Source organism: Otolemur garnettii, unplaced genomic scaffold (genome assembly GCF_000181295.1).
Source record: "Otolemur garnettii isolate 467f Iridium unplaced genomic scaffold, OtoGar3 scaffold00048, whole genome shotgun sequence".
Classification (NCBI taxonomy): domain Eukaryota; kingdom Metazoa; phylum Chordata; class Mammalia; order Primates; family Galagidae; genus Otolemur; species Otolemur garnettii.
In genome coordinates this window covers 6515694-6523845 of record NW_003852443.1, presented here as the reverse complement: position 1 = coordinate 6523845, position 8152 = coordinate 6515694, and the positions used below count along the sequence as shown (strand labels likewise).

Sequence of the window (8152 nt, the reverse complement as noted above, 5' to 3'; positions counted from 1 at the left end):
TTCTTTTTTTTTTTGGTACATAGGAAGCGTGCTCTGGGACGCCAGTGTGTTGTTCCCTTTTACCGGGATTTAGGATCTATGAGAACAGGAAGTTGTCTATTTTTATCAGTTTAACATTTCAATCAGCTAGCTCTTAACTTACAGTATAGTATTGATTTCCATGTGGTTAGTTTTTGTGCATGTACTGCCAAAACAAACATGTCCACTTGAGTTAGTTTTAAAGAAAAACTCTACAAGTTGAACTTCTTTACTGATTAATTTAAAAATAAACTATGAAATTTATGAGGCAAATTCCCTTTACTGAGTGCCCTCTCTAGTTCTTCTCTTTTCCTACTCAGCTGAGATGTTTTTGAGTAGCCCATACTGATGTCTCTAATTCTTAACCTCCCACTAAAACCTCTTACCTGTTGTAACTTACCATTCTATTTCCACAGCGTTTACCAAGATTACAGAAAAACCTTTTGTTGCCAAATCTGGGGTAACTTCCTTCTTTCATCTCACACTACTGTAGCATTTGCTACTAATAATTCCCTTCTTGAAGTTCTCACTTCCAGGCTTACAGGGACACCACCTTTTCCTCTTCTCTTAACCCTTTAACACTTACTGTATCCCTTAGAGTTTAATCTTGCTCATGAATTTTTGTCTTTTTTGTTTATTGCTATATTCCCAACCCTGGAGGCTCTCAATACTTATTTTTTAAAGAAATGAATAGTATATCTTTATTCTTCCTCCATATTCTTCTAATACCACAGCTTCAACTGACATGTGAGAACAACTTTTCACTGCACCCCAACTCTTTAGAGTTCTAAATCCTTAAGCCTTCTGGGCAGATGCCCTAAAGGCCCTCTGAGACATCCAAGCTGGATTTCTCCCCTCCTCAAACCAGCTCTTCCTTTAAGACATGATCTATAAAGCTTCCAAGAGGCAATTTCCTTTTCTTCACTCCCAGTACATCACCAAATCCTATTGATTACACACCCTTGATTAACAGAAGCAAATTTGCACCCTCCCTATTCCCTGCCCACACAGTAGAACCTTTATCAGCTAAACACCCAAGGAACTGTAACCAACTGGTCAACATATAGAGGTGGCCAAAATAAGGAACTCGGCTTATTATACTGATACGAACATGTGATGCACGGCTGGTCTAGAAAATTAAATCAACTTAAGGAGATGGTTGATGTAGGGAGCAGGTTCTATTGTGTATGAGGTTGATGGAAGACTCCATTTAGGGAAGGTCCCATCGTGAGACAACCTTGGCTTCAGTTTAGAAGCAACTGAATTGTTTTTGACCTCTCTAACAAGATTTGTCACAAGGTTATAAGAATCCTTCCAATTTGCCTCTACAAATATAAATTCCATATATATACTACTAACTGGTATTCCATCCATCCAGGACAAAAGAATCCTTTTAAATAACTGCAAAGCTCCCCACAGGAAAACCCAGGCTTTCAAATTAAAAGTTCTTTCCATTACAATATATTCAATACCACTTCATACTTTCCAAACGTCCTTTTCTAAAGTTCTTAAAATGGAAACTTTGTCTCTATGCCTATTATCTCAATGTGCCTCCGTATATTAGTCTTTTCTATTAAAAGAGTTTCTCAGTAGCAATCCCTCTGTTAATGAACAAATTAGACCCTAAGGGACACTCTTCCTGCTACTATATCTTCAATACCTGTGTTTATATCCTCATAGGCCAGTGGTTCTCAACCTTCCTAATGTCGCAACCCTTTAATACAGTTCCTCATGTTGTGGTGACTTAAGTTGGGGGTCACCACAACATGAGGAACTGTATTAAAAGGTCACGACATTAGGAAGGTTGAGAACCACTGTCCAAGGTCCACCTCATCTTGCTTTAGTTTCCCCATATCTTCCTTGCTTCATAGCTCAGCTGCCTGACAGTTGGATTTAACTTTTCTCAATAACCCCAGTATCTCATTCATTGAAAAAACAGCATCATTATTTTTCTTAGTCTAGTGATTTATACCCATTTTCATGGAAACAAAGATGAAATGGATCTTTAAATTTCAAGCCTGTATCACACCCCACAGCACTTCACTTAATAAAAGCCTTCTTTTGAAGAAATAGCTCTAGTACTTCTAATCACCCACTGAATGCAGAAAAGCCTTTGTTAGGCTGTAACAATTGAAAAACTTTGTACAGGAAAAAAAAGACCAAAAAACATGAACTTAGAGCCATAATTTATATTATCACATCATATTTATATTAACTGGTTCATTAACTGGCATGCTCCTATAGCACCAAGTCCCAGCTACTCAGAAAGTTTAGGTGGGAGGACTGCTTGAAACCAGGAGTCTGCGAGCAGCCTGGGCAACAGAGCAAGACCAGACCACATCTCAAGAAAAGAAAAAGAAAAAAAAAAAGGAAAAAGAAAAGCATTTGCAAAGAAAATCAGGGAAATATTAAGCTTAAAGAGAAGTATAGTCATATTCTTTTAAGTAAAGGCAGTTGGCACCTATGTAGAGTGGGGAGATACACAGTACAATCTCTGTAAGTTGATCACCCAAGAGAATGTAACAGACATGTCAACATATGGAGGTGGTCAACATAAGGAAGTAGGTCTACTGTACTGACACATACATATGGTACATGTCCAGTCTATGAAAATCAGGTCAACTTGAGGTGGTCAATGTAGAGAGGAGGTCAGCTACGGCATTTCTACTGTATATGTTAAACTACACACAAGGCATCAACAATCCTTGAGTGTTTTTGACTGAATCCAGATTTCTGTGAAGTTTGGGTTCAATCAAGGGCCTGCACTTGGGGATCTGGTAGGCCAGATATAGCCTTAAGGCTGGCAGGTTCCCCACCTATGGGTAAAACAGCAATGTTATTCACATAGTACTACTGGAAAAGAAGAGGTATAACTGAGTCTGAGACATATAGAAAGTGGGTCTTGAATCTGAGTCCTGATGGACAAACAAATTATAAATGAAAAGGTGATTCGCAACTGAGAAAAGAGACAGAAGGGAATATGAAGGATTCCAAGTACTTGGACTACAGGATATATATGGAAAATTAAATATGAATGAAATAAAACATGAGAGACTCATGAAGCTATGAAGTATAAAAGGCTTTGTATGAGACATTGATCCTGGAGGTTCTTGGTCACTGTTATATCTATCCAGAACCTAGGACAGTGTCTGCCACTTAATAGGTTCTAGTTCTAAAATTAAATCAAAAAAGACAAGTGTGGAGTTTTGATGATTATTTCTATTTCTTCCTACATAGAACTCCCTATAATGCCATTTTGCCAATTTTCTTATCAAGGAATACAAGAATACAAAACCAGCCTCATCCTATCTATTAACTCCGACTTCTTGGAATCATCAAGCTCTTTGTTAGCAACTGCTTAAGACAGCACTCTTAGGTGCCACCCCCTATTTGTCTTTAGTCCATGTTAACCTGGAGAATAGCTTGAATAAACCTTCATTAAGTAACATGGGGGGAAAAAACAGTTCCTTTGCAGCACTGCAAAAGGAAATGTGACCCTGAAGGTGCAGTTCTTTCAAATTACAAAAACAAACCTAATTACTGAGTATGCCATATGCCTTGATCATACATTCACACCACTCCCCCCTACATCCCAAATCTGTTCCTTAGTTGTCTAATTAAGTATACAGGCTGAATACATTCTACCAACTCTCACAGAACAGCTTTGAAAATGGCCTTTCTGATTAATTAGACAGCCATTTAGTGAACCACAGTCTAGTTTAAAGAAAACTTGGAGGTGTTGTTGGCCTCCATAGAGAAATTTAGGGTAGCTCCTTGACACAAAACACTACATTCTACTACAGAGGCTCCTGTCACCGGGTATATGAATAATCTGTCTTGGTGAACTAATTAAGGTAAGGATTCACAAGGTGACTTTTCAGGTAGACATGCTAAACTCTGCCTAGCCTAATCCATTTATGAGTTTGGTTCAAAGACAGGTTAAACAGGAGTCACCATGGGGTCTCTTTCACACTAGTTAACCCATTCTACAATCACAAGAGCTCTCAATATATCTCTGGGCCAAGTCCTTTTTAGTATCTGTTCCCTGTGAAAGACTTAGCCTGGTTACAAATAGCAAAAGCTTGCTTTAATATGCTTCCTCTTGTGATACACTATTTTTTAAGAAAATGCTTTGAAAGTTTGTTTTGTTGTTGTAAGCACTGAAATGTCTCTTCCAATGTCCACTTCGGAAATACATGTAAGTTTGCTGACAGTGTATGTCTGAGGCTTTACTGTTCCATCACCTTCCCATAGTAGGATTCTGACTTAAATAGAAAAGTAGGTAAAGTCAATCATGCAGCCCTCAAAGTCATCAGTAGAATCAGCTGTACTACCAATAACCACTTCTTTCTCTACCTCTAAGATAGCTACAAACAAGCCACAACCAAGTTAGGAATGCACCAGGTAGCACAAAATTCAGTCTAAATACAAGTGGGTAATAAACAAAAGATACTGTTCCAGTTAAGACATAGGTATTTCAAATATATAATGTGCACTGTGGTCTCTGGTATAAGCCACTTTAGGTCACTCAGCAATGTACAATCACCAGGGAAGAGAATTAACCTCTACAATCAGCAGCTGGCAAAGCTGACAGAGCTAAAAATGTTGATCCAGAAAAGATTAAAAGTGAGGAAGGATGTGGTGGCATAATAATAAATACTGCCTGGCCAAGGATCAAATAGTTTGGAGCAAGGAGGGCAGCAAACCTGATTCTGAGAGGGGTGAGGAAAAGTAAAACATAGCATATCCCTAGGGGAAGAGTTAGAGCAGTATTTCTCAAATACTGGCATGAAAATCACTTGGATAGTTTGGCAAAAAAAAAAATTGATGGCCCCCAATTCCCAGCTTTAGGGGCAAAGCCCAATAATTTACATTGCTAACAAGTTTCAAGAAGATAATGATACTGCTCACTCTGAAGATTACATTATTTGGAAGAAATAGGCCAGAGTATTATCAAGGTTCTTGACCTCTAAAGTATGAGCAAAACAAAGACTCAGAGCCCCAGCCAAATGAGTTGGTAAAGACTCCCTAAAGGTGGCATGGACACTTAAAAGCTGAAGAGCAATATGCAGAAACAAAAAACAGAATTAAGGAACAGGGAGAATTATTATCATCTACATTTTTTTCAGATAAAAAAGCTAAGACTAGAGATGCTAGGTAACTTGCCCCAAGTGATAAGCCTAGTAAATGCTAACCTAAGACTGAAATCTTTGGATTAGAAGTCCATCACCCAGCACCAACACAAGCAGCTTGCTTCCTTCTACAGATACGGCTGGTATCAGTGTTTCTTCTTGTAAAAACCATACTTTTAATATCAATTCAAAATCTACCTTTCCATCATGGATGATAATTTATGTTAGCTCCTGTGCTCATAGGCAACCCTAAAACAAGGAAAGTCTAAATACAGATAAGGAGAAAACAGGCTAACTGATCTTCTGAAGATCAAGTTTGCTTGTTTATCTGCTATTTTTAGTCTGTGGAAACCTAAAAATGCAAAGGAAACCTTAGCACATTTTAAATCATCTAATTCTTGATGCACAAGGATGTCTCAAAATCCTTCATTATCCACTTACTTTAAAGAACCGTGAGGATTATGTGAAAATGGGTAAAGTGCTTACTACAGTTAGACTCAGTGAAATTAAAGTATTATATTAACGTCGTAAGTAAGTATACTGTAGGACCAAACTAGAGAGGTGGAGACTGGAAACCCAAGTTTGGGAGTTATCATCCTATTGGAAGTAGTTATGGAATGAAAAAATGAATAAATTAAGACTAAGTGTCCCCAGAATTAAATATTTGAAGATAGCAGTATTTACCGGACAAATAAAAGCGGTAAGATAGCGACTGATGACATTTTAAAACAGTCATGGGGTATAACGCCGGAAAAAGGCATAAGAGTTTCCACTACTTTTTAATCAACTACAGTTCGTTTATACCATTCTCTGAGCCCTGGGAACCGGACACTAAGGAATGGTCCTTGTCAAGCCCAAACGACTCGAGCGAGAGGCTCTAGTCTAATCTGCGCCCCAAACACAATGTACACGACAGGCGAGAGAACCAGTGTTGGTGCTGGATTCGGGAATACAGACAAGGAGACAGGCTGAGGAACCTCCCTAAAAAGCTAGGTCCATCCGCGCAGGCGGAGAGCGAGTTCATGGCCGCCCACTCCCCACCGACTGTGACTCCCCGGCCGACCCGTTCGCACACCCCAACCTCGCGGGCCCGCTCATGGCGGGAGGAAACCCACGCGCGCCTCGGGGCGTTCACAGCCATATTACCGCGCCTGCACCCACTCCTGGGCCTCTTTCACTTCCCACCCCATCCAGCAACCCGCCACCCCCAGATGTCTGCCTTAGGCGGGTCCACGGAATTCGATAATTACCTGAAGCTCCACCGCGCCGCCATTACACCGGATGTGCGTCACTTCCTCTTCCCGGGCACCGGCAGTGGGAAGAAGGCGGAGCATGAAATACCTGAATAGCTGACGCGAATTGGCTTTGATACGTCATCCTGTTAATTTATTTTAAACACCATAGCGTAGCACCAGATTCAAATTAGTGTATCCGGCTACACCTTCTCCTTACCAAGACGGAGACAAAAAGAGAAGCTGACACAAACTACAAAGTCCAGCAGCCACCACCTGTGAGGACGGAAATGACGAAAGCACAATTGAGAGGGCCGCAGTGCACGCAATGTACGCTGGGAATTGTAGTTCTTACAGAGAAACGCGAACACATTCCGTATATTTTCTCTGGAAATCTGGGAAGATTTCGCACAACGTAACGTTCGTATAAAACTATTTCTCTATAGTTACCAATAACATGAAATAAAACATAGTCCTTGGTTGTCATTCTTCCGTGAGAATATTGACAAGAGAGAGATCTCCAGACACTTTAAAACAGTTTGACCAAGAGCCTCACGCAGCACCACCTTTTCTGTAAAGTGGGTCTTCTTTGTATGCTGAGTTATATTGTATTCCATGCCTATGAATCAGCATTGTGTAAGTCCCCACATACTGGTGCCCTATGAATCTTGGTGAGCATAAAAGTGCAAATGCATATTCCAGAGAAGTAATCTGCTCCCATGAGATAGAACTGCTGCCCCTTTCAGGATGAAAAAATCCCAGTGTAGTCTGTTTGTCATGAAGTGTCCCTTTGATTTCCTAAAAAGAATGGTGTCATGTCAAGGGCTTAGCAAGAAAGCTTGAACTTCAGATGAAGCAGAAAGTAGGTAGGTTGGTTGTGGTAGGTGGGCTGCATACGGACTGACCCCTGCATAATCTCTTTCTTTTCAGACTTCTGACTAGTCAGCCAGGCTGTTTGTCATTTCCTAAACTAAGTATATTTATATTCTAACCTCCAGCCACTTCTCCTTCTACACAACGTGGATGTCCAAGTGCACCCCTCACAGCTCTAGGAAGACTGTTTCTCTTCACTATCTTCTCTCTTTTTTTTTTTTTTTTTTTTTTGAGACGGCCCCTCAAGCTATCCCCCTGGGTAGAGTGCCATGGCATCATGCACACAGCAATCTCCAACTCCTGGGCTCAAGCGAGTCTCCTGCCTCAGCCTCCCAAGTAGCTGGGACTACAGGCGCCCGCCACAATGCCTGGCCATTTTTTGGTTGCAGCCATCATTGTTGTTTGGCGGCCGGGCTGGGGATTCAAACCCGCCACGTTAGGTGTATGTGGCTGGCGCCTTAGCTGCTTGAGCCACAGGCGCCGAGCCTCTCTTCACTATCTTCAAGGCTATTTCTCAGTGATATAGCTGCTGTCCAATTTCAGCTTTCATCCACATATTTAGCCAACCCATTCGTAACTTAAGCTCAGCCGTTTCTTTCCTCTTGTTCAATACCACACACTCTGCCCCTATGGTCATCAGTATGAGCTGAGGGAAAGACACTGACGTATGTGTGATGGGTGATGTCTAATTCTGCATTGTCTTCTCATGTAAAGTGCCTTTTGGTCTTTTTTGTGCTTCATCCTGATACCAGAATTTCGCTCTTCAGTAGGTCCTTGGTCTTGGGGATTCAAAGAATGAACTCACGAACCACAGATCGGTGGTAAAATAGGACTTTTATTAGAAGTTAGAAAGGAATACAGAAAAAGTAAAAAGCACCAGAGCTTCTGGAAGGGGGA

At 40.8% G+C, this 8152-nt stretch overlaps 1 protein-coding gene across 1 annotated transcript in view; it reads right to left on the bottom strand.

Moving 5' to 3' along the window:
* The window catches only part of CWC22 (CWC22 spliceosome associated protein homolog), a 59023-nt gene extending 52485 nt beyond the window's left edge, over window positions 1-6538 (bottom strand). The window contains exon 1 of the mRNA XM_003791470.3: window positions 6401-6538. The gene's annotated coding sequence lies outside the window, so the exon portion shown is untranslated. The remainder of the gene's footprint in view (window positions 1-6400) is intronic.
* Window positions 6539-8152: the final 1614 nt, after the last annotated feature.